Raw genomic sequence first — 27,235 nt, forward strand, 5'->3', positions numbered from 1 at the left:
CACGGAGCTCCACTCGATTTTAAAAGGTTTTCCAAAGCCCCAGGAAAACCCTACCAAATTTGCAGAGGAATTTTGCTAGTGTGCAATGCCTATGAACCCTCTGAAGCAGACCTCCTGCAACTGTGTAAGCTACTTATAACCCCGTAAACAGCAACAAAGAAAAAAAAAAAAAACCCGGGCAACTATCACACAGACTGACTGATGGTTTTTTTTGTTTGTTTGGTTTTTTTGGGGGGGGTTTTGGGGTACAGCAACCAGGTAAAAATGGACAGGGCGCCCTGGCGCATGCGTTTGTTAATAGCCTCTTATCTGCTATTAGCAGTATGTTAAAGCAAATAAGTGTTGGATGGGAGGCCAAGACCATGGACAAATTGCAAGCAGTGGCAGAGCATTGCCACTGCACTCTAAAAGGAAAGAGAAGCAGTCCTCACAAAAGTTGATAGCTCTGCAAATACAGCATTATTCAGGGCAGGGCAGACAGTACTGGGAACGGGGAGGGTACCAAGAATGGGGATAAGGTCGGAGAAGGGGTTGTGGCACCGGGTTTTTGGGATTTAGAGGTTTCAGCTCCGGTCATATCCACCCTGTGGGAACAAGGCATTATTGTCCCCTATTCCAGCCCCTGTAACACTCCTATCCTCCCAGTTCGAAAAGCTGATGGTAAATCATGGCGGTTTGTTCAGGATCTTCAAGCTATTAACTGCATTGTTGTACCCACCTTTCCTGTAATCCCTAACCCAGCAACCAATCTGGCTTCTATCCTGCCAGATGCAACTCATTTTACTGTTGTTGATTTGTGTTCTGCTTTCTTTTCTGTCCCGGTTCACCCTAAGTTCCAGTATCTTTTTGCCTTTTCTTACAAGGAGCAGCAGTATGCTTCCCAAGGGGTACACAGAAAGCCCGTCTTACTTTTCCCAAGCATTAGCCAAAGACCTTGTTAACCTGGTCTTCCCCTCTGGGTCCACATTGGTCCAATGTGTAAATGATCTACTCCTCTGTTCCCCTTCATTATCTGCCTCAGAAACTGACTCTTTAGTGCTTCTCACTGCCCCCCCCACCTTAGGGTTACCTGACTACTGTAAGCCTTTACCCTTTTCTGCCACGAGCAATCTGGTTGTGCACTTGGGGTTCTTACTCAGGAGCATGGTGGCAAAAATCGTCCAGTAGCTTATTTCTCTGCCACCTTGGATCCTGTTGCCCAAGGTCTACCCCCCTGTCTGTGTGCTGTGGCTGCCGCGGCACGCCTAATTGAAATGTCTGAGTCCCTTGTCCTCCGCTCTCCTGTTTCTCTCATGGTCCCTCACTCTATAGATACTCTCCTGCTACAATGTAATACAGCTCACCTTTCCTCCGCCCGCCTCACTTTTACTGCTTTCAGCTTCGCATATCACCATAAAGTGCTGTTCTCAGTTGAACCCTGCCACTCTCCTTCCTCTGGCTAATGACGGTGAACCCCACGACTGCCTTGCAAGTGTCTCTGCTGTCACCGTCTCATGCCCCGACCTTTCTGATGTCCCTCTCTCTAACTCCGACCTTGTGTTATTCACTGACGGTTCCTGCTTTAGAGATAGCCAAGGTCGTCTCCTCGCAGGATACGCTGTGGTATCACTCTCTGAAACCCTAGAAGCTGCGCCTTTCCCTTCTGTGACCTCAGCACAAGTCGCTGAACTAGTTGCCCTAACCCGCACTTGCTTTCTGGCTGAGGGACGCTCCGCCAGCATTTATACTGATTCTCGATATGCTTTTGGGGTTGTACATGACTTTGGCACCCTCTGGCAAGCTCGGGGTTTCCTTACCTCTGCTGGTACCCCTATCAAGAATGGCCCCTACATTGCTGCTCTCCTGTATGCACTCCCATCTGCATTAGCTATTGTTAAGTGCCCTGGTCACTCCACAGCAGATACTGATGTTGCTAAGGGTAATGCTGCCATAGAACCTTCCCCAGGTGCGTTTCTCGGTTCCCTTTCTGTTTCTGTACCACCGCAGTCCCTTTCTAAAGTCACCCTGCTCCAAGACTCTGCCTCAGAAACAGAAAAAGACTCCTGGGTCGCCCGGGGTTGCTCTCTACACCCTGATTCCCTTTGGCGCCCCCTTATTGGTGCCTTTGTGGCCCCCTTTTCGCTCTACCCAGCTCTGGCCGCCCTGCTACACGGCGTTTCGCATGTCAGAAAGGAGGGTATGATCTCTGCTGTAACTAAGGCAGAATGTTGGGCCCCCCATTTCAGCTCTTTTGCAGCTCACCACTGTGCCGCCTGTACCACTTGCCAAAGCTACAATGTTGGCAAACCTGTAAAGGTAGCTCAAGGGTTCTGGGGCCTGCCCCAAGCACTGTTCTTGCATTGGCAGCTTGATTTTGTACAAATGCCTGTGTGTCAACTATATGAATTTATTTGGGTTATGGTATGCTTATTTTCGGGTTGGATTGAAGTCTTTCCTTGTCGCAAAGCTGATTCGCTGTCTGTTGCCAAATGTTTGTTAAATCATATTATGCCTGCCAAAGAAACTCCTGCCACTCTGTCCAGTGACCGGGGTACACGTTTTACTGAACAACTTGTTCAGCACCTGGATCGTGTGTTACATGTCACACACCTGCTGCACTGTCCCTACCATCCCAAAGACATAAATTAAGTCCTTTTGAAATTGTTTATGTGAACAATGGCTACCATTACTCCAGTCTCAGACTTGAACTTGACTCACAGTACACTCCTTCAGTACTGCAAGGGACTAATGCAAGCTGTAAGTCACTTCCATTCACAGGTTCGAGCCGCCTGGCCGACGGAACCCACCTCGGATGCCTGCCACACTCTCGAGACAGGTGATTGGGTCTACGTACGACACCACCAACGAAAACACGCCATGGAACCCCGGTGGAAGGGCCTGCATCAGGTGCTGCTCACTGCCCAGACGGCTGTTAAGTTATCCGGCATCGCAGCATGGATACAGGCTTCGCAGTGTAAGAAGGCACCATCCCCAGCGGACCAATCATCACCTCAGGACCATGCAGAGTCAATTTTGACTCCAGAAGAAGACGTAGAGGAACAGCCTGCAATACCTTACAACCTACGTTCGCGTAAGGATTGCCTGAAGCAGATGAGGACCAAAAGCAAGGCCCAAGAAGAAGCAGTAGTGAGCCTAGCGCCTGCTGCCTGGTGGACATAAAACCGTAACTGCGGGTCCCTCAGTGGAGGTTGTCAGAACCAAAAGGGTCTTGCCTCCAACATGTGCCTCTGGTGGGGCCTGTTCCTCGGCCACTGGTGTCTTAAGATCTGGGGAATCCACAATGACAATGACAATTCTTTTATCCACCAGCAAGTATGGATCGCTCAGACCCTTAATATCTCTAATTGCTGGGTCTGCAGCCACATTCCATCCCACTCACAAGCTGGTTCCTGTCTTGGCAATCCCACTTAATTCCCCAGGCCTCACCCGTTTAACAAGACATGGAACAGTAATGACACTTGGGAAGCAGTGGGAATAATTGTGGGAATAAATGTATCTAAACGGATAAGTGTGGAGGAGAAAAAAGGTCACTGGTGTTTGGTGTGTAATGGGACGGGGCTGAATCTGGGGAGGAGCAGTTGTCTCCAGCATATTGTAACATCAGTACAATCTTTAATGCCATGCAAATAACACCACTCCCCGTAAGGAGAATCACCGTGTGCCCTTCGGGGGATATTACTCCTCCTTTGTAGACACCTATATGGCAAAGGGGTGCAACCGACCCTTCCCGGCTTTGATAGGGCATCATTGGGTCTGTGGAACAAAGGCCTATACCACATTACCAGTTAACTGGTCAGGTATCTGTTATCCCGCCCAACTCTTCCCACAATTCCGAGTGTTAGAGTCCTTCCCATGAGAACGCCTCCGTAATTTTAGGCGAAAAAGAAGGGACTTGTCGGATGCCCAATGGTATGTGAATCACATAAGCCCTTTAACTTGGGAAGAGGCTATTGGTGGTTCCTTTGACCCACTTGGGGGAGTAATACATCATGCAAAAAGGCTTCTGAGGTTACAAACAGTAGTTAAAATCATGGAAAATGAAACTGGAAAAAGTTTAAGGGCCCTGGCCAAAGAAACAGGAGCGATCAGACAAGTGGTCCTCCAAAACCGTCAGGCATTGGATATAGTGCTGGCAGCAAAAGGAGGGACCTGTTCTCTCATTGACAAAGAATGTTGTGTATATATACCAGACAACACCAATGATAGAATAGATCGCGCTAGCGACTTAAAAAAGATTGCATACCTTTCCAACGAAGAGCCAAGTTCCCTGTGAAAATGGCTAAGTAACTTGTCCAATTTCTCTGGCATAGGAAACTGGTTGTTTCAGGAAGCCCTGACTATCCTATTTGGAATCTTAATAATTTTTGTATGTTTTCAGTTAATCTCCTGTTGTATCCAAAACTGTGCAAGACATGTCACAGACATGTCCCCTCACCAGAGTGCTAATCTGATGCTTTTAAATATCACTAATGAACAAAAAGACAAAGAACGGTTAATGCAAGGAACCCAGTAATTGTTGGTCATAGGCGAGGCTTGACCAAAAGGAGGGATTGTGAAAGTAGAAAGAATTATACTGTAGGAGAAAGATGAATTGTACTGTAATAATTGAATAAGTTGAAGGAATTCTGTTTGTCTTTTAAGAGGAAGAAGAAAAGTATGTTAATATTGATTGTAGGTATGCAGATCAAGGTGCTAGCCAATTTGGGCCTGAGTTTAACAGGAAGAGAAACATTAGGTGTTAGACAGAAAGCAATTCTAGATAATCAGGGAGATATAGCCAGGAGATTGCTGTGTGCTTGATATTGAAATGAAGATACTTAACCACACTAATAATGTGAAGTTTTGCCACACCCTTTGATCTTGTTAACTTGGCCTTTTGACTGTATAAAATCAAGGGGTTTGAACCTTGTATGGTACTCACATTTTCTGAATGCATTTTAGCAAAGCTTTGCTGAAATAAACAGAGCAGTCTGCTAAATCTGTGAGTCCTGTCTGACTTTGACACTTCCCAGGGTGCCCTGGTGGCCACTCCAGCCTCAACCAAGATCACTCCTCTCCTTCCTCCCTCCCCGGAGCCTTTAGGGGTTGACTCTGGCCACAGTGTCTGTGCCAGTTCCAAGCCTGCCAGGCCAGAGCCAGCAGTCACTACCCCTGATCCAGTGGCCCCCAAACATGAGCCAGCAAAGACTGGCAGCCAGCCCTCCACCACTCGCCAGGAGCAGTCTGCTAGCTCCCAGGAGCCTGACAGGGGCTGGAGAAGGCGGGCACCTTCCTGGTCCAGGGTGGAGATCATGGACCTTATTCAGGTTTGGGGGGATTGCCCCCAATGTCCATGATCTCTGCACTAGAGAGAGGAATGCGGCCGTCAATGGCAGGATAGCTGCCAGCGTGGCACTAAAGGCCACATGTGAACCCAGGAGCAAGTTTGAATGAAAATCAAGTTGGTCTGGAGAGCCCCCCAACCCTGAGCCTTGACCTTCCCCTCCCCTTTCTTCCCCTTGCTTCCTCCCCCCAAGTTTTCCCCCTTCCCTCTCCCCCCCTCTCTTCTCCTCTCTCCCGCCTCCTTTCCCCAGTCTCACCAGAGTTTCATTCTCCCCCCTCTCCCCCGGGGTTTTGTTAAATAAAGATAGTTTGTGTTCATGAAAATACGTGTATTTTATTTGACATCAGGAAGGGGGCTGAGGGAGAGGTAAGTGGAAGGACGTGAGGGAGGAATGAGGCACAAGCCCCCAGTGGGGCAGACCAGAGAGGCTCTGAGGGCTCCTCAGGATGGAAGCTCTCCCGCAGGGCCTCCTGGATACTGACAGCCCCCTGATGGACCTCTCAGATGGCAGCCTGCAGAAAGTTCAGACAGGTCCGCAGCAACGCGTCCACGAAAAGCACCAGAGTGCCCAGGGGCAGCTCTGGCTTCACGTTGCAGAGTGCTGTGATGTCCCGAGTGAAGGCAACCAGAGCACACAGAGACAAAATGGTTTCCTGTCCCTCATGGAGGTAGGCAAGCAAGCAGGGAAACCTGAGAACTGGCTGTCCAAGGGGGTGCCTTTAAGCACAGGCCTCAGACAGCCTCAGGCAGCAGCCACACAAAGTAACTCCTGACCTGATGCCCTGCCGGACCTGATTCTGTCCGGCCTTAAATGCGATTCACCGTCCACTCAGTGTGGACGCGCTATTTCGAAATAGCAAAACGCTATTTCAAAATGCATTTTGTGTGTAGACGCGCTATTTCGAAATAAGATATTTTGAAATAATGCTGTAGTGTAGACATACTCTGAAAGAAGAAATCAGGCCCCTGAGTAATTGAAACAGATACTTCAAAGAGTTTAATTGGAAACATGTGCACAGTAAATACAAACACTATATTATTTACAGGGGAGGGTTATTTACAGGTGACTGTTTGTGAGACACAGCATGGCCAGCACCTGAGAAATAAACTTAAAGAGTCATCAGCATTTGTACAATGCCCCTTAATAAATATAATAATATGGGTTGGGATTAAGCTGCTGGATATGGAATGGAAAACAATCTCCAAAACAGGAAACACCACAAGATTAGGGGAACTCCTATTACCTAATATAGTGAATTATCAGAAAGTGTCAATTCAACAGGGGAAAACACTGATCCCCTTCCCATATTCAGCCATCACAGGAAGATTCTCTCCCCATTGAGAACCACAGACAATGATATCCCAGACCCCCTCAGCCTTTTACCCTCCTTTGCTAACTGTTGTCTGGTGACTCCTCATAGGCCCAGAACCCAGGAGGGCAAGAGTAAAGTGCTGAGAGAGACTAGAAACCTAACTATTCAGGAAACTTTTTCTATGAGGTGGAGGATCATAGCCTCTAAATTTGGAGGACGAATGATATCTGCTGAGTACCTTCTTTGAAGGGCAGAGTGTTCTGAACTCCCAATATCATCAGAGGGAGTTTGAGGACACTCAGCAACTTATGAGACTGGACAATACAAGCACAGTTAAAGGCCCTGGATATCTAAAGGAAATCACCAAAATCCACAGTTAGATGCTTAAATGCCAATTAAAGCCACCCTTAGTGAATTCCCCCGGCATGTGGAATCCCCTAAGTAGTATAAGGGCCCTACCATCAATCAAACGTTAGCCCTGCCCCCTGATCCCGGAAGTCCCGCCCCCTGACCGCCAGAATTCCCTTCTCCCCTGTCACCAGAAGTCCGGCCACTGGATGGTAGTACATCCGGGTCAAGAGGGACAGCTGACCGGGTGTCATGTGACCCCCGTTAGGCCCGTCCCCTGTCACCGGAAGTCCTGCCTTTGGGGGTAATACATCCGGGGTCAAGAGGGGCAGGTGACCGGAAGTAAGGAGTGTCATGTGACCCCTCTAAGGACTCGCCCCGCCTCCCTCAACCAATCAGGAAGGGTTTTTCCCCTGTAGGACCGCCCCGCGAACCGCTTTAACCAAGCGGGGGGGCAGTTCTGGGACCGGATGACCCGCCCCGCAGTGGGTTGTGTGACCCCTCTAAGAACTTGCCCCGCCTCCCTCCACCAATCAGGAGGGGGTTTTTCCCTGTAGGACCGCCCCGCGAACCCCTTTGACCAATCGGGGGGTAGTTTTGGGACCGGATGACCCACCCAGCAGTGGGTTGTGTGACCCCTCTAAGAACTCGCCCTGCCTCCCTCTACCAATCAGGAGGGGTTTTTTCCCTGTAGGACCGCCCCACAAATCGCTTTGACCAATCCGGGGAGTGCAGTTCCGGGACCCGTTGACCAGACCGGAGACGGGTCGTGTGACCCCTCTAAGAGCTTCCCGTGACACCCTTTGCCAATCAGAGCATAGCACTTCCCCGTAAGTTCTAGCGCCACACAAAAGAGGCCATCTTGTTCCAAGAGCGCGTGTTTCAGAGAGCGTGCAAACGCTGAGCGGAAACATGGCTTCTTTCACCAACTTTGTTTTGGTGCCGAGAAGAAAGCGCTACATCAGCGACAGTTCCGAGGAGGAAGGAGAAGTTGAAGGGAGCCCTTTGACCCACCCGCTGATGGATACATCAATATCTGACACCGAAACCCAACCGCTCACGATGCAGCCAGACAAGCTAGATAGCCTGGAGGAAGAAGGTGCCCATGGCTCCCAGGAGTCGGACAAGACGCATGGAAAAGAAGCCAAATAGGTAAATGAAAGATCGAAGTTGGGGCATCATGGGGTTAGGAATCCGGGATTTTGTAAACTTTAAAAAAAAAATGACCAGAGCGTCTTACATTATTTCTTTCTGGCAATCTTTTGACAGCTTGACGATGCCTTTCTAGCTGACCGTCAGACCCAGGACAGCATTGCATCGGACGAGGAAGACGAACCGGGCCCACCTTGTTTTTGCTCAACACCGATACAAAGCATTGAAGAGAACGCCTAGGATGACGGCCATGAAGAATTCAGGAGGTGGCTGTGCATTGACCTAGTTGAGCCAGTGCCACATCATAAGCGTAAAAAAGTTATGCGCTCTATTGTACGCATTAGTGTTTATACCGTCCTTAGTCACTGTCTTAGGGAAAAGCTTTTTGAGGACTGTGAGGGTTGTGTCATAAATGCGCCAGCCCAGCGGTACCATGACTGTTTGACTTGGACTCCAGAGGGTATAAACTGCAAGCTCCAGGGCCTATGTGCTGAACTGTGTTTGGAAATCTTATTAAATACTGTTATTGCCGTAGGTCCGTGGTCCCCAACACGGTGCCCACAGGCGCTATGGCGCCCGCAGGGGCATTTGCATGCACCCGCCAGGTGCTCGGGGCTGACCTGGCCCTGGGCACATAGCGCGTGGCGCTTGCACGGGGGGGCGCGCCGGCCCCGGGCGCGCGGCGCTTGGCGGAGATGAGCATTACTATGGGGTTCTGGATGTGAAAAAGTTGTTCGGAGCGAAAAATTATTGTGAGTTTTGCCACACAGTATACAGTCATGACCACTCTTGCAGGTATTGTTGCCGCCTCTGCTTGAGCGGAACGTGCTCAGACAGCGTGGGCGTGCCGCTGCGGTGTCCTAGCTGTATCTTGGAACAAGATGGCCTCTTTTGTGTGGCGCTAGAACTTATGGGGAAGTGCTATGCTCTGATTGACAGAGGGTGTCACGGGAAGCTCTTAGAGGGGTCACACGACCAGCTTCCGGTCTGGTCAACGGGTCCCAGAACTGCACCCCCCGAATGGTCAAAGCGATTTGTGGGGCGGTCCTACAGGGAAAAAAACCCTCCTGATTGGTAGAGGGAGGCAGGGTGAGTTCTTAGAGGGGTCACACGACCCACTTCTGGGCGGGTCATCCGTTCCCGGAACTGCCCCCCGATTGGTCAAAGCAGTTCACGAGGCGGTCCTACAGGGAAAAAACTCCTCCTGATTGGTGGAGGAAGGCGGGGTGAGTTCTTAGAGGGGTCACACGACCCACTTCTGGGCGGGTCATCCGTTCCCGGAACTGCCCCCCGATTGGTCAAAGCGGTTCGCGGGGCGTTCCTACGGGGAAAGCCCTTCCTGATTGGTAGAGGGAGGAGGGGCAAGTCCTTAGAGGGGTCACATGACACCCCTTACTTCCGGTCACCTGCCCCTCTTGACCCCGGATGTATTACCCCCAAGGGCGGGACTTCCGGTGACAGGGGACGGGCCTAACCGGGGTCACATGACATCCTTTTTTACTTCCGGTCACCTGTCCCTCTCGACCCGGATGTACTACCCTCCAGGGGCGGGACTGCCAGTGACAAGGGAGAAGGGACTTCCGGGGAGTCGGGGGGGGACTTCCAGGGTCAGGGGGCGGGGCTAATGTTTGATTGATGGTAGGGCCCTTATACTACTCCCCTACCCCATAGACAGCTAGCAGATATAGCGTTCAGTCTAGCTTCCCACCCAAGTATATGATGTGCAAGCTGGAAACAGAAGCAGGAGCTCTTTCTTCTATTTGTCTGTGCTTCTTTCCCCGAGCACTCATCCAGGTCAGATGTCTCTTAGGACCTGAGTTGCCACCAGCTGGACAATGGGACTTGGGTCATTCTGTAGGACCTGGAGAGCTGGAATTACAGAGAATATGACTCACTTTTCATATAGTCACCTATGCCTGCAGTAGCTGGAGATTTAGTACCAGTGAGTACCAAGCTACAGAAGCTCTCTGTACAAACAAAGCTTTAGGTTCCTCCATTGGGATCCTTCCAAGCTCCAAACTGAGATGGAGGAGGGGGGAGAGGGGAGACCCTGACCCTACCAGAAACTCATCCAATTGGAAGGTGCTCCATTGACTCAATAGCTTCTGCTTTTAAGTTATTTTACATCTCCTGACAGAAATAAATCTGATGGTGTGGAGTTTGGGGTAGCAAAAAGTGGCTCCCAGGGAGCCGATGGAGCCCAAAGAGTGGATCACACAGGTTGGGAAGAGGCATTGCCAGGGTAGCCAGGAGATGCACTGACTTATATCACACTGGCTGCAGTTTCCTCCAGGTACGTCTACACCGCAAAGTTAATTCAAAATAACAGCTGTTATTTTGAATTAACTTTAATAGCATCTATACATGCAAACCGCTATTTCGAAATTAATTCGAAATAGCAGAGCGCTTAATTCAAATTTGGTAAACCTCATTCTACGAGGAGTAACACCAAATTTGAAATAGCTATTTCAAATTAAGTGCTGTGTAGACAATTAATTCAAAATAGGGGGCCTCCAGCCCTTCCCAGGGAGCCCTGGTGGCCACTCTGGGCACAACCAGGAAAACTTCCTCTCCTCTCCCCCTGGCCCCAGAGCCATTAAAGGGATAGACCCTGGCCCGTGCCAGATCCAAGCCTACCAGCCAAGAGCCAGCAGTGGCCACCGGGGCCCCTGAGCCAGTAGCCACAAAACGTGAGCCAGCAAGGCACTGGCAGCCAACCCTCCACTGCTCCTCAGGAGCAGTCTGCCAGCACCCAGGAGCCTGACAGGGGCTGGAGAAGGCGGGTGCCTTCCTGGTCCAGGGTGGAGATCATGGACCTTATTCAGGTTTGGGAGGGATGCCCCAGCATCCATGATCTCCGCACTAGACAGAGGAACACGGCCGTCAATGGCAGGATAGCTGCCAGCCTGGCCACCAAAGGCCACATGCGAACCCAGGAGCAGGTTTGCATGACAATCAAGTTGGTGCGGTGAGACCCCCAACCTTGGGCCCTGATCTTCCCTTCCCCCTTCTTCCCTTTGCTTCTCCCTTCCAACTTCCTCCTCCCAGGTTTCACCCTCCCCTCTCCCACCCACTCTATTCCTCTCTCCCACCTCCTTTCCCCAGTCTCCCCAGAGGTTCACCCTGTTGTTCAATAAACCCAGTTTCTATTTTTGAACATACATGTCTTTTATTTGACATCAGGAAGGGAGGCTAGGGAGGAGTAAGTAGATGGACGTGAGGGAGGAATGGGGCACGAGCCCCCGGTGGGGAGGACCGGGGTGGCTCTGAGGGCTCCTCGGGGTGGACACTCTCCTGCAGGGCCTCCTGGATCCTGACAGCCCCCCGATGGACTCCCCGGACGGTAGCCTGCAGCAAGTGCAGCTGGGCTGATGGCAACAACCCTACGAGACGCACCGGTGTGCCCAGGGGCAGCTCTGGCTCCATGTGGCCGAGTGCTGTGGTGTCCCGAGTGCAGGCACTCAGGGCACTCCAAGACAGGACTGCTTTGCTCTCCCTCATCGGGGTAGACAAGCGAGCGGGGAACCCTGAGAACTGTCTGTTCGGGGTGGGGGTAGGGTCCCGTGAAGCACGGAGCTCAGTTAGCCTGAGGCAGCAGCCCCACACACTATGTCCTAACCTGATGCCCTGCCAGCACTGGTTCCGGCCAGCCTGAACTTCGGTTCAGGGTCCACTCAGTGTGGACGCGCTATTTCAAAATAACAAAATGCTATTTTGAAATAGGTTTTGTGTATAGATACATAATTCGAATTAGCTTAATTCAAATTAACTATTTCGAATTAAGTTAACTTGAATTAACGCTGTAGTGTAGACGTACCTCTTTCAGAGCAGACTAAAGCTGAATCTGTCCTTTGATGTGTGGCTGATGCACTTCACACCTGTGGTATCAGTTACTGCTTGCTTGTCAGCTAAATTTCTTTATAACTCACTAATGAATAGGATTTCACCTGTATTTGTTACTTACAGGTCAACAGATGTTCCATGTCCAGCCATTTCATATTCTTGGTGTCCGTATGTTCCAGGATGATGCCTAAATAAGCAGTGTAAAATAAACATCAATAAAAAACCTTCTCTTGTTAAGTGCAAGGTGATAACATTGGCCCTTTGGCTTCTATTGTGGGTCTAAGGTGAGCTGTAGGCAAGAAAATACTAGAAAAGTTTAGCGTCCACACTGAAGAGAAGAAGAGAAAAAAATTAAGAATGTTTACATAAAACCTCATTTGCTTTAAACAATCTATGTTCCTCTTGCCACTGCTGTCAGTTAGTGGAGATATACTAGGATAGTGTATTAATCTAGTGGTGTGAACAAAGGGCTGGGGCCAGGAATAAGTGCGTACTAAGCAAGGATCTCACATGGATAAATTAATTAGGCCACAATGCTTGCCTGGCTTGCATGGGTGTGCTAAGGAAAGGATGGCACAGGGCCAAAGGGGAGGAATCTAGTGCTTCCTGGGCAAGGCAATCAGGAACCTGCAACAGCAGGCACTGTGTGGCGGTGGCCTGCCTACCTCCCAGTGATGAAGCACCAGTAAGGAACAGTCAACAACACTGAGCTTAGGTCTATAGTTTGAGTCCACACTAACTCTGACTACTAAAAATAGAGTGCAGGTCAGATGACAGAAGCAGTCGGAGGAGCTAGCCACCTTGAGAACAGACTTTTGGGTTTGGATGGGATCATCCTTGGAATAGTTAACCCCTCCTGCTACTCCTGCCACAGCTACTCTATTTTTAGCACACTAGTTTGATCGGAGAATAAACATACCCTACGTGACAGTGTGCCAGCCTCTGCTACTAAATGACTGCGCCATCTCAAAGCATTCTATTGCAAATTACAAATTCCTCCTAACACCACACTGGAGAAGTAGGAGAACATTAACATCTCCATTTATGCATGAGAAGTCACAGCACGGAGAGATTAATAGTAGCTCAGTGCTGCACACAGGGACTTTTTCTGTCTACCTCAAAGGGAATACCAAAAGGGACACGGCACACTTTCTCTCACCAGCTAACTTGGCTGCAACTGCCCGGATCTCTTCCCAGCTGCTGCAGAAGTATGTGATGGTGCTTTTGTAAAAGTTCTCCAGTAGCTCAGCCTTCTCTTTGGCCTAGAGAAAATCAGGGACACATGAGCTCTCTCTGGCTAGAAATGCCCTTTGACTGCCAACACATGCCTTTACAAACCACAAGTAAACAGTCTGTGTTCCTCTTGCCACTGCTGTCAGTTATTGGACTCACTCAGACTTTTTTTTTAATTTAAACAAGTAAATAAAAGAAAGGACAGGAGGCTGTGTAGAAGTGGGGAAAGTGGGAATCTATGGCAGATTTACATTCCTCTCACCCTCAGTCCTGTATCCCACTCTAATAGGGTACGTCTACACTACAACGTTAATTCGAACTAACTTAGTTCGAATTACTTAATTCGAACTAAGCTAATTAAAACTAACGGATCTAGACTAAAAAACTAGCTCGAATTAGCGTTTTACTAATTCGAACTAGCATGTCCACATTAAGTGGACCCTGAACCGGGCTTAAGGATGGCCGGAAGCAGTGCCGGCAGGACATCAGAGGAGGACTAAGAGCGTGGAGATGCTGTCTCAGGCTAGCCGAGGGCTGTGCTTAAAGGGTCCCAACCCCCACGCCGGACAGACAGTTCTCAGGGGTGCCCCGCTTGCAAAGCAGTCTTGGCTTGGAGTGCCCGGAGTGCCCACACTGGGCACATCACAGCACTTGGCCATCAGACCGGCTGCACTTGCCGCAGCCTGCCATCTGGGGAGATGGGGCAATTGGGGGGCTGCAGGAGAGCTTCCACCACAAAAGCCCGCAGAGCCAGCCCAGTCCTCCCCATCGGGGGCGCGTACCCCATTCCGCCCTCAACTCCTTCCACTTACCCTTCCCTAGCCCCTCTTCTTGATGTACAAAATAAAGGACAATTGTGTTCAAAAATGGAATCTGTCTTTATTGAACAAAACTGGGGGAGACTGGGAAAAGGGGGTGGGAGAGGGGAAGAGAGAGGGTGGCAGAGGGGAGGGCAACTAAAATGATCAGGGGTTGGGAACAGGTCTCATATGAAGAGAGGCTAAAGAGACTGGGACTTTTCAGCTTAGAAAAGAGGAGACGGAGGGGGGACAGGATAGAGGTCTCTAAAACCAGGAGTTGGGTGGAGAGGGTGCATACAGAAAAGTTCTTCATTAGTTCCCATAAAGAAGGACTAGAGGACACCAAAGGAAAGGAATGGGTAACAGGCTTCAAACTAGTAACAGAAAGTTGTTCTTCACAAAGCACAGAGTCAACCTGTGGAACTCCTTGCTGCAGGAGGCTGTGAAGGCTACAACTAGAACAGAGTTTAAAGGGAAGTGAGATCAAGCCATGGAGGTTGGGTCCATGGAGTGGTATTAGCCAGGGGGTAGGAGTGGTGTCCCTGCCCAAAGTTTGTGGAAGGCTGGAGAGGGATGGCACGAGACAAATGGCTTGGTCACTGTCTTCGGTCCATCCCCTCCACGGTCCCTAGGGTTGGCCGCTGTCGGCAGACAGGCTACTGGGATAGATGAACCTTTGTTCTGACCCAGGATGGCCATTGTAAGCTCAGGGCTCAGGGTCGGGGGTCTCAGTGGACCACCTTGATTTTCATGCACTCCTGCTCCTGGGTGGCCAGGCTGGCAGCTCTCCTGCCCTAGACGGCCACCTTCCTGTGCCTACTGCGGAGATCGTGGACGAGGTCCACGATGTCCGCACTAGCCCAGGAGGGAGCCCGCCTTTTGCGGTCCCGGGCAAGCTCCCAGGACCCGCCAGCCTGGTCCCGGGAAGAGGGGGAGGGCTGGGGGGCATCGGGTGGGTGGCTCGATCCGCACCAGGTGCAGGGTCTGCCTGCTGGGTGCTGGCAGGCTTGCACCTGGCATGGGCACCGTAGCCATCCCGTGCCCCTTTAAGGGGTCCGGGGCCGGGAGGGGGGCATACGAGTTTCCCTGGTGTTGGCCGGAGTGGCCACCAGGGAAACCGGGGGGGGGCTAGCCTCCCACTAGTTCGCATTAAGGGGCTACACAGCCCTTAATTCGAACTAGTAAGTTTGAACTAGGCTTAATCCTCGTGGAATGAGGATTACCTAGTTCGAACTAAGCGCTCCGTTAGTTCGAATTAAATTCAAACTAACGGAGCGCTAGTGTAGCGCCTATGAAAGTTAGTTCGAACTAACGTCCGTTAGTTCAAACTAACTTTGTAGCGTAGACATACCCATAGATACTTCCATTGCCCATCACACATTCCCCCTGCTTCTACACCACAAGCCTATGCTGTCAATAATCTCATATAATTCTATAGGTCACTCACAAGGTGTCTGCAGATATCCATCTGGAGCTCCTCAGGGTTCAGCTCGGTTCTCCAACTAAGATGCTCATTAAGTATAGTTTGGAGCCTCTTCAGTCCCAAAAATGGGGCACAGAGATGAAATGTAGCTCTGCACTCCTGAAAAAGAGGGTTGCACCATTGAATTGTTCCATAACACGTATTGTGCTCATTCAAATGGAACTCATGTCCTTGACTGCTCATCTACCCCAAGAATAAAAGGGATTCCCCTGAAGTAATAGACAGAAAATATGCCAGCATGACTTTAATAGGGGGAAAGGGATTCTACTTCTGGAGTATTGCATCCAATTCTGGGCACCCCATTACTTAAAAAATGTTGATACATTGGAGAAAGTCCAACGGAGGGCAACAAAAATGATTAGGAGGCTGGAACACATGATTTACAAGGAGAGGCTGAGGGATTTGGGATTATTTAGTCTTCAGAAGAGAAGAGTGAGGGGAGCTTTGATAGAAGGCTTTAACTACCTGAAGGGGGATTTCAAAGAGGATGGAGAGAGGCTGTTCTCAGTGGTACTAGATGACTGAATGAGGAGCAATGGTCTCAAGTTACAGTGGGGGAGGTCTAGGTTGGATAGTCGGAAAAACTATTTTACTAGGAAGGTGGTGAAGCACTGGAATGGGTTACCTAGGGAGGCAACGGAACCTCTAAATCTAGAGTTTTCAAGTCCTAGCTTGACAAAGCCCTGGCTGGGATTGTTTAGTTGAGGCTGGTCCTGTTTTGGGCAGGAGGTTGGACTCAGTGACCTCCTGAGGTCTCCTCCAAACCTATGGTTCTATGATTTTATAATACTGAAAACTGGAGATAGCAGCAATGTTTTTTCAGAACGGATGTAGCTATGAAAGCTGCTTCACTAGGCATAGCTGTGGTCTTTCCTCTGTTGTGGGGAGGCAGGAACGTGGGGTGCAGAGATAGGCAGGAATGAACTCTTGGGATCAGACCCATGACCTATCCTGAACTCCAGTGAGACAACCCTGGCTGCTAAGGACCAGCCTGTCTGGGATTAACTCAAAAGGAGGGCAATGAACTGAGGGAAGAATTTAGGTCTCCACTGCGGGAAGGAATAGCAGAGCTCCCCTGGCATCAGGAGGAAGATTCTTTTTGCTTAGTAATTAAGTCACTGTCATTCTTACCATTGAAACCTCAGGGCTTGGATCTTGCAGGTGCAGCAGAAGCGTGACCCAGCTCTGTCTAACCTGCTTGGCAAAATAGTCCTTCCATTTTCTCTTTGCAGAGCCGGCCAGGATACCAAACAGGACAAAGGCCAATGCACGAAGAGTGTTGTCCTCCTATAGCCAAGAAAGCCACACAGGTTGGTAACGAAGAGATAACCACATCATGTATCTAGCACAGCTGTCTCTTCTACATTAGGGTAGAGTGATTCCAACGACAGAAGTTTAAAAGAACTGGAATTAATCAAGTTTGGGCCAAATGTGTTGATTCATCAAAATACTTTGAAGACAGTTCAATTTTGACAAAATTCTTCCAGAAGCCAAGTAGGGGTACTTGGTCAGCTTCTTGGTGACCCATCTAGCAGGCTGACTGGGATCTTGGGCTTCCTGGCCCTCACCTTCAGAACAGCCTGTCTGGCAGGCTGACAAGGAGCCAGGAAATGTGCACCCTGGCACCTCTAATTCCCAGTGTTTCCAGGTTCCCTGTCTCCAGCATAGTCTGCCAGTAGACTGCCCTCAGGCAAGGCTCCCAGTAGAGCTGGGTTGAGAATAGTATTACTGTTTCACAAAGAGTTTTGAAATTTGGGCTGGGGGGTGTGTCCCCCAAATAGGAACAAAACCAAAATTTGAAATCTCAAACTTCTCTGCAAAATGGAATAATTTCAACCATCTGACATAAAAATCGTATGGAGCAGGCCCAAAACAGTCTATTACACCCTGTATGCCCATTTTCCTTGTTATGCAGCTACCTAATCTAGTATTCATACTTCCTTTGCCATTCTCATTGGAAATAAAGATGAACAGAAGGGTGAGACTGAAGGAGCAGGGATGGCATCCTCATTTTCTTAATTCTCTGCTCCTCCATAAAACACATCTCTTCCCTAAGGCCTAAAATCACTTCATTCTGACATGAACAATGCCCAGTGAGGACACATCATGCATTGTAAATGGAGCCTCATCAATGTCAGCTGAACTGGGGTTGAAGGCTTCTGTTCACGTACATTATCGAAGTACTTCCGGATCTGTGTGGTGAGGTCTCTGAAGGAAGAACCTATGTCCTTCCCTTTCAGCTCCTTAAGGACTTTGGCCAGTGCCTTCATGCTTTCGACGACTTCAGAACTGAAAGTGTCTTCTAAAGTCCTGATCAGTGCCTCCAGAAGAAACTTCTTGTACTTTTTCACCTGTTCAGACGTATGACATTAAAAAACACTTTCCACTAACCACATTTCGAATATGTTTTTTTTAGCAATTATGAAGCAGTGGGAATTTCATCTGCCCCCCTAGTGACCTATAGCTATATTTTACATCAGGTACTAGCTACAATAAGCCAAACTCTGTGCCATATTACACCTATGTAACCCTATTAGATTTCTAATTACTTAGATTTGAAGGCCAAAAGGGACCATTGTGATCATTCAGTCTGACCTCCTTCACAACACAGAACCTCCCCAAAATAATGTCTGTTTGACTAGAGCACCTCTTTTAGAAAAACAGCCCATCTTGTTTTTAAAGTTGCTACTGATAGAGACCCCACCACAACCCTTGGTAAATGGTTCCAATGATTAAAATTACCATTAAAATGTATGCCTTACTAGCAGTCTGAATTAGTTTAGCTTCATTCCCTGCCCCCCCCCCCCCATTGAATCTAAAGGCACATTTTCTAGCCCTTTGAAAATTCTTGTGACTCTTCTCCAATTTATCAGCATCCTTCTTGAATTGCAGGCATGATCCTGACATAGTATTCTAGCAGTTCTCACACCAGTGCCATAAGCAGAGGTCAAATAACTTCTTTATTCTTATTCAGAATCCCTCTGTCTATGCCTCCGAGGATCACCTCAGCTCTTTTGGTCACAGCTTTGTACTGGGCGCTTACGTTCAGCTGATTATCTATCATGATTTGAGTTTTTTAGTGTCTCTGTTTCCTGGAATAGAATCTCTCATCTTGGAAATAAAGCCTACACTCTCTTCATTCCTGGGAGTATACATTTACATATGATCATATTAAGTCCATATTGTTTCCTTATGCCCAGCTTACCAAGGGAACAAACCTGCTGTGTATTGACTGCAAAGAGGTTACAGGGGTATGAGAGAGCAGAAGTTGGCCTAGTGCATTGTGCATGGCCTCTGTAAATCCTGAGCAATTGTTTCCTTTAGTTTCTCTAGTTATGCTGCATTGTATTCAGTATTCTATCTTACCTTCTCAGGTGCCCCATAGACTAAATTGCCTAGGCCTCTTACAGCCATTTGACGGACAATGCTGTTATTGTCCCGTGACCTTTCTTCTAATATATGTAACACAGACTTAAGGATCTTCTTCTCCCTGAGTATGGGATCAGTCATTAGCTGAAATAAAATCAACATGTCCATTAGCTCTAATATGTTCATTAAGATAGCGAATATAATTTGAGGAGACACGTAATACACTGTAATTTATTATTCTATATGAATGAGTACTGTGTTAAAAACATGGATTTTTTCCTTTTAGGCACTATAATGGGGGATTGCTCATCCCTTGAAAGCCTCTCAGTGACTGCATTTGATACCACAGTCCTTTTCTCGCCCAGGTGCATCCTGCCAGTCGATCTTAGTGAGTCTTCCATGGCTCAGCCCTCTGGCCAAGTCCCAAAGTCCAAACAAATGCCTTTTAGGTCCTGTTGCCCTCACTAGGGTCTTCAGCCCCAACTCTGGACCCTTTATATTCTGTTCTTTGTTCAACCTCTCCATAAGCCTTGTCCCCTTCATCGGGTTTATGCCACTGGGGAACCTGGGCCTGCCCACTACTCTTGGTTCCAACCTAGAAATAGCAGCGAGTCATTGCTTCATTTCAGTTTATTGCTACTTTTTCCTTGGGTTCTTCCTATGGGGCCACTTTCAGTTTCTCCCTCTAATTATATGTTGAAGGCTCGTAAGGACTCTCTCTCTGCAAATTCAGCTTCAGAAAATGCTGCCTGAAATAAACCCCTGTGAATTGGTTTGGCCAGAGAATAGCATCCTTTCTTGGCCCTCCACTTCCTGAAAGGAACTGACCTAATAAAGCCCTGTAGCTCCATAGATCTGAGCCAGCTGGGCTCTGATTGGCAGCTTTCATGAGGCCTCTCTAGGCAGACCTTGAAAACCCACGTTTGTGACTCCTTTCCTAGGTGGGGTGTAGAAAGATTTGGGGGCACAAACAGATTCCTAGAACCACCAGATGAGCCTCTAAAATAGCGACTTAGCGTAAATGTGAAATATGACACAGACGTTATAGCAAGGCTGTGGAGAGGGAGGATGCTCCAGTGGTCAGCAGCCTAGGACTTAGGAGGTTCCAGTTCAATTTCCTGCACCCTCAAAGACTTCCTAGATGATGTTGGGCAAGTCACTTAGGCCTTCTGTGCATCAGTTTCCTGTTTGCAAAATGGGACTAATAGTGTTTCCCTGCCTCACAGGGGTGTTGTAGGGATACATACTTTTAAAGAGTTTGGAGGCACTCAGATACTACATTCTCATTTTGAAGTACTCAGATAATACAAGTTTCTAAAAGGATGTTTTAAGGAAGATGGAGAAAAATTGTTCTCCTTGGCCTCTAAGGATAGGATAAGAAGCCATGAGCTTAAATTACATCAGGGGAAGTTTAGGTTGGACAGCAGGAAAAACGTCCTGCCTGTCAGGGTGGTTAAACCCTGCAATAAATTGCCTCAGGAGGTTGTGGAATTTGCATCACTAGAAATATTTAAGAGCAGGTTAGACAAACACCTGTCAGGGATGATCTAGACTGTGCTTGGTCCTGCCGTGATGGCTGGGGATTGGACTCGAAGACCTCTCAAGATCCCTTCCAGTTCTAATGATCTATGAATCTATTATTCTACATTCATGAGAATCTAAGATAGATGTTAATGTATTTGTATGTTGCTTATTTTATAGTATTAGGACACTAGATTCATTTAGAAGATTTGCTGAGCTAGACCAAAATCAGGAGCTGTTGGTCAGTATTAGCCCTAGGAATTGTCAGAAAAGGTCTAGTAATTCAAATTCTATGGCTACATCTACATTGGCATGATTTTGCGCCAAAGCAGCTGCCTGTCTACACTGGTGGGGAGTTCTTGCACAAGAACACTGACATTCTAATGTCTAAAATCAGTGCTTCTTGCGCAAAACCTATGATGCTCCCGCTCAGGAAAAAGCCCTCCTGTGCAACTGTTCTTGCGCAAGAGGCCAGTGTAGACAGGCCACATTAATTTCTTGTGCAAGAAAGCCCAATGGCTAAAATGGCCATCGGAGCTTTCTTTCGCAAGAGAGCGTCTATTCTGGCACGGATGATTTTGCAGAAAAGCGCCTCTTAGCGCAACAGCACATGCCAGTGTAGACGCTCTCTTGCGCAAATATTCTAACGCAAAAACTCTTGCGTTACAAGTATGGGTATGTCTACAGTACAAAGTTGATTCAAACTAACAGCCGTTAGTTCGAATGAACTTTAATAGCGGCTATACATACAAACTGCTAGTTCGAATTTAAATCGAACTAGCGGAGCGCTTAATTCGAACTAGGTAAACCTCATTCTACGAGGAGTAACGCCTCGTTCGAATTGTGTAGTTCAAATTAAGGGCTGTGTAGCCACTTAATTCGAACTAGTTGGAGGCTAACCCTAATCAGGTTGCCCTGATGGCCACTCTGGGCCAAACCAGGGAAACTTTTCTGCCCCTCTCCCAGCCCCAGAGCCCTTAAAGGGGCATGGTCTGGCTACAGTGCCTGTGCCAGCGGCAAGCCTGCCAGGACCCAGCCAGCAGACCCTGCACCTGGCATGGCATGAGCCAGCCACCTGCTGCCACCCAGCCCTCCGCCTCTTCCCAGGACCAGGCTGGCGGCTCCTAGGAGCCTGCCCAGGGCCACAAGAGGCAGGCGCCTGCCTGGTCTAGTGCAGAGATCGTGGACATTATCGAGGTTTGGGGGGAGGCCTCCAGCGTCCACGACCTCCACACTAGGCACAGGAATGCAGCCGTCTAGGGCAGGATAGCTGCCAGCCTGGCCACCAAAGGCCACATCCAAACCCAGGAGCAGATTTGCATGAAAATCAAGTTGTTCCAGTGAGACCCCCGACCCTGAGCCCTGCGCTTAGTACATAAGAACATAAGAATGGCCGTACTGGGTCAGACCAAAGGTCCATCTAGTCCAGTAGCCTGTGTGCCGACAGCGGCCAACACCAGGTACCCCAGAGGGGATGGACCGAAGACAATGACCAAGCCATTTGTCTCGTGCCATCCATCTTCAGCCTTCCACAAACAGAGGCCAGGGACACCATTCCTACCCCCTGGCTAATAGCACTCCACGGACCCAACCTCCATGAATTTATCTAACTTCTCTTTAAACTCTGTTATAGTACTAGGCTTCAAAGCCTCCTGTGGCAAGGAGTTCCACAGGTTGACTATAAGAAGAACTTTGTGTGAAGAAGAACTTTCTTTTATTAGTTTTAAACCTGATGTCCATTCATTTCATTTGGTGTCCTCTAGTCCTTCTATTATGGGAACTAATGAAGAACTTTTCTTTATGCACCCTCTCCACACCACTCATGATTTTATAGACCTCTATCATATCCCCCCTCAGTCTCCTCTTTTCTAAGCTGAAAAGTCGCAATCTCTTTAGCCTCTCTTCATATGGGACCTGTTCCAAACCCCTAATCATTGTACTTGCCCTTTTCTGAACCCTTTCCAAGGCCATATCGTTTTTGAGGTGAGAAGACCACATCTGTACACAGTTCTGAAGATATGGCGTACCATAGTTTGATACTTCCCCTCCTCCTTCTTCCCCTGGCTTCCCCCTTCCAGCTCCCTCCTCCCAGGTTTCCACCTCCCCTCTCCCACCCTCTTTCTTCCCCTCTCCCACCTCCTTTTCCCAGTCCCCCAGAGGTTAATCCCCTCCGCCCCCAGTTTTGTTAAATAAAGAGAGTTTCTATTTTTGAACACATGTCCTTTATTTTTTACATCAGGAAGAGGGGGCTCGGGAAGGGTAAGTGGAAGGAGGTGAGGGAGGAATGGGGCACGAGCCCCCGATGGGGAGGACTGGGGTGGCTCTGCGGGCTCCTCGGGGTGGAAGCTTTCCTGTAGGGCCTCCTGGATCCTGATAGCCCCCTGATTGACCTCCCCCAGATGGCAGCCTGCGGCAAGTGCAGCCGGGCTGATGGTCGAGTGCTGAAATGTGCCGAGTGTGGGCATTCAGGGCACTCCAAGACAGGACTGCTTTGATGTCCCCATCGAGTTAGACATGCAAGCGGGGAATCCTGAGAACTGTCTGTCCGGGGTGGGGGTCAGGTCTTTTTAAGCACAGCCCTCGGCTAGCCTGAGGAAGCAGCTCCACACCTTAAGTCCTAACCTGATGCCCTGACGGCACTGGTTCTGGCCAGCCTTAACTTCGGTTCAGGGTCCACTCAATGTGGACATGCTATTTCGAATTAGCAAAATGCTCATTCAAATTAGTTTTTAGGTCTAAATGCACTCATTCGAATTAGCTTATTTCAAATTAACTAATTTGAATTAAGTTAATTCGAATTAGTGCTGTAGTGTAGACATACCCTATTTGCGCAAAATCTTGCCAATGTAGACGTAGCCTATCTATATCTTGCTCACTCTCTCTTAACCAGCAACTAGAATAGGCAGCTAGGCTAGGCTAGTATAGGCCCCAAAAATAACAATGAGAAAATGATTAAGAAAGGTGTAATGAAGTTCCTTATGAGATTTCCTTATAAAGGACACATTCTACTATCTAAAATGAATTCCTATGAACTGAACTGTACAATTCCTCAGAGAAAGGTAAACAACAGATAACAGCCTAATGGTGGAACTGCTCATACCTGAGCAAAGAAAGCTGTGCTGGTGACTCGCTGCTTTTCTGATGGGGAATTTACCCAGGGAAGGAGGCTCTGTATGATCTCCACTGTTATTAGTCCAGATCTTTGCAGAACCCTGGAAGACAAAAGGAACCACTTATGGGGCAGACTGTGCACTTCAAAAGCTTAGCTGCTATGACCATACAACTCTAAAACCTACGCATGGAAGCTCTGTGTTTCTCACCCAGGGCACCCCGCACAAAGCTATACCTGAAAGTTCCCTGTCAGTCACTCTATTTGTTGCCGATCCCTGAGGATGAAGTGCTGTCTCCTAGATCTCTTACCTCACCAGCAAACACACCCCCTCGTGGTGAGTCTGCGGATTTTCAAGAAGCATCCAAGTTTTCTGCTTCCAGAGAGTTCGTATCAGCTTCTCATTCATAGCCTTGAGAAGCACAGCCTCTAATGCTTCAATAGAAAGCCTGGGGGAAAAGAGGCACAGAACTGTAGTAACCAATAGAAAGGCACAGCCTAAGCAGTCAGGAAACCCCAGTTACTTGTCAGGTCTGTTGTTCATTGACAGTTCATCCATTGACAGTATCCTGGGGACCACTGTTTTTGGAAGGACTTAATTCCCAGGAGGTATTTCAGTCTCATACATCTCATATTACTAGTGTTGCTATGGACAACATTTTGCAGTCACTTTCTCCTATCTGCAAGGTGTATGGGCACTAGCACAGTACAGTAATATGGAAAAAATTCACAATCAGACCCCAAAAGCTGGGACACAGAGAGATTAGTGATCACTAATGGATATTTTGGGGCCCTATGTCCAGCGAGATGTGACAGGGTGCTGAGAGCTTGTACTTGGGGTCAGCACTCTGGTAACTACTAGTACTAATTAGCTTCCCCAGAGAAAGCCTAATTGGATAGAAATGTACCTGATTGCCTGGCTAGAGTGGGGCTATAGAATCAACAAACCTATTCTCCCATGAATAAGGAATCTGCCTAAAGGGACATCCACAGCAGTGTTTGAGGGAAACAGAGAGCAAAAGAGACAAAATGCTAGAGGCATCTAGATAGACTTATGTGTAGTGCTGGGGAGGAGCCGGTGGTCGTGGTACATGTAGGTCTCAATGACATAGGGAAGGGTAGGAGAGATGTCCTGGAGGCCAAATTTAGGTTGCTAGGAAAGAGACTGAAATCCAGGACCTCTATGGTGGCATTCTTGGAAATGCTTCCAGTTCCATGCGCAGGACCAGGTAGGCAGGCAAAGCTTCAGAGTCTCAATGCGTGGATGAGACGATGGTGTAGGGAAGAGGGGTTTGGATTTATCAAGAACTGGGGACACTTTTGGGAGAGGGGGAGCCTATACAGGAAGGATGGGCTCCACCTAAACCAGGGTGGAACCAGACTACTGGCACTAAACATTTAAAAGGCTGTAGAGCAGTTTTTAAACTAAGAGATGGGGGAAAGCCGATTGGTGGGGAGATGCACGTAAATCGCAGGGAGACTTCTCTTAGAGGAGAATCTGTTGATAGAGATTCTCTAAGCTGTAGTCAGAAAGAGAGGACAAAGAGACTGAGGCCTGAGGAGGCCTAGATAGTAGTGTTTGTGTTGCCAGAGCTTGGTGGTTTCAGGGAACTGACCTATAGCAAGCACAAACAAGACTTTCTCATATTAAAAGCAGGTGATGGTAAGGTGCCTCATAACCCTGAGAACTCCTGGGGAGTGTCACACAAATGGACTGGGATTCTCTTTGTTTTGCTCCCTTTCTTCTAATTACCTGCAAGGGTTGCCCTCACATAGTTGTTGTCCTTTTCTAAATAACCTCCTTCGGCGTCTCATCCTGGGCAAAGGCATCTTTTGTCCTAGGGTTTGGCTGATCTGCTGCAGAAGAACAGTGAACAACTCCGGGAACAGCTCCTGCACAGTTTTGCTCAACTGCAATGCTGACACCACTTCAAAGATGGCACATGTTGCCTGAAAGGAGAGCATGGTAAAAGAAGAGGTCTCTTCCTAACACTATCACACGCTCTCCCCTTCTGATACCTGCTGGACTAAATTCTCACTCCTGTCACTAACTTGATGAATGACCGAGAGCAATTCACTCCATGTGTGCCTTAGCGTCCCATAGCTGTAAAAATGTGTAGGACCTATCAAGGCATGTTATGAGTTGCACAAAACATTTGCAAAGCACTGTAAGAAATCTGATTCAAAGACTTTCTAATTGCCAGATATTATGAAGTGAATCAGCCACATACTCTAAATCTGCCACAGAAAGCACAGCTGGAATCCAGGAAACAGTACTTCAGAAAAGAAGTGCCCAGATGACAATATTATACCACTCATCTAGCTTTCCATCAGCATGTTTGTCACAAAGCAGAGAAATACATGTCTGTCGTCTAACTTACTGTGAGAGGTGCAGCAGCTGCTAAATGCAGGTCAGTTTCTGTCTCTGAGGTCATGCTTCCTTCTTGGCTTGTTGGAGTCTTTATTCTTTCTATTAGGACCTTCAGGACTTGAGGGGCGAGCAAGGGATCTGTCCCCAGAGATCTCCACAGCTCAGTGGTGTTACTGCAATTTAACATAGGTTATATGTGACCCCTGGAGACTTTTGTGGCTCTGACTATATGCATCATATTCAAGTAAAGAACACATTTTCTCCTTGACTATGATCAGGGCTCACCAGCCCTGCACCAGATCTGCGCATGCACAGATCGCCCGAACCCGGCTCTTCCAGGTTACAATCTACACGCCATGGATGAGTAGATTGTATTATTTGTCAAGCCCTGCCTATGATGAGCAAGTTCAGAGTGCTGTCCTCCTTATATGGTCCTCATGTTTTACATATTGAGTTTCTAGTTACAGAACTAAGTTAAGTTACATTTCAGGTTACATTTCTACAGTGCATGACTATTTTGGGATCCTGGAGGTATCCCGAAATACCTACCCCACATTTACAGAAGCAGCCCGTTATTTTGAAATATTTTTCAAAATAATGGGCACACTATTTTGCCATCCCAATAAACTTTGTTGCATGAGGGATAAGGGATGGCTTGAAATAGCACATTATTTCGACATTTGGTGCTGTGTAGAAGCGCCACATTTCAAAATAGGCTATGCAAAATATGATACGCAATTTGCGGAGTGCAAATTGTGCATCTTATTTCAAGTTTAGGGTGCTGTATAGACACAACCCTAGCCTTACTGCACCATAACCATTAATGCTAGACTTCAGAAGGAAAGGACACAGAGCTCTAATCACAGTTCCTGTTTTCCTACTTCTCAGTAGATATGGAATCATGAGCATATGATGCCCAAAGATCTAGGGCCTGGGAGACAAGTTGAAGAAAGAAAAATGATCTTCCTACTAACTGGATGTACAACTATGAGAACAAATATTTGTGGCTAGCCCATGACCTCTTCACAAATGGCATTCCCTGGCCTCTATTTGCCAGAATGGGCATGTTCTGTTCACTCCCTATGGGGCACCTGGCATTGGCCACTGTCTGAAGACAGGATCCTGGGCTAGATGGACATTTGGTCTGACCCACTACAGCCGTTCTTATGTTCTTAGATTCCAGCACAGATGACTGATAATTCAGCTAGGGATGTTTGAATGAAATGATAGATATGCTTACCGCCCTGTCTTTAAGTACCAAGAATGACAACTCCATTCCAGCAGCCATACCCTTCCTGATACCAAAAGCCTGGTGCCCTATCCTTGCTAATCAGCCAGGAATTTGGATTTGAAGCTTTCATGCTACCAGA

The 27,235-nt window shown here is 48.2% G+C and overlaps 1 long non-coding RNA gene across 1 annotated transcript; it reads right to left on the minus strand.

Annotated features, from left to right (window-relative positions):
• Positions 1-9,735: 9,735 nt before the first annotated feature.
• LOC149523268 (uncharacterized) lies at positions 9,736-13,238 on the minus strand. The gene is made up of 3 exons (XR_016347139.1): positions 13,139-13,238; positions 12,101-12,166; positions 9,736-10,005 (listed from the first exon to the last, which is right to left on the minus strand). It is a non-coding gene; the product is annotated as an uncharacterized LOC149523268 (long non-coding RNA).
• Positions 13,239-27,235: the final 13,997 nt, after the last annotated feature.

The sequence above is a fragment of the Pelodiscus sinensis genome, chromosome 18 (assembly GCF_052426305.1).
Source record: "Pelodiscus sinensis isolate ZL-2025 chromosome 18, ASM5242630v1, whole genome shotgun sequence".
NCBI lineage: Eukaryota > Metazoa > Chordata > Testudines > Trionychidae > Pelodiscus > Pelodiscus sinensis.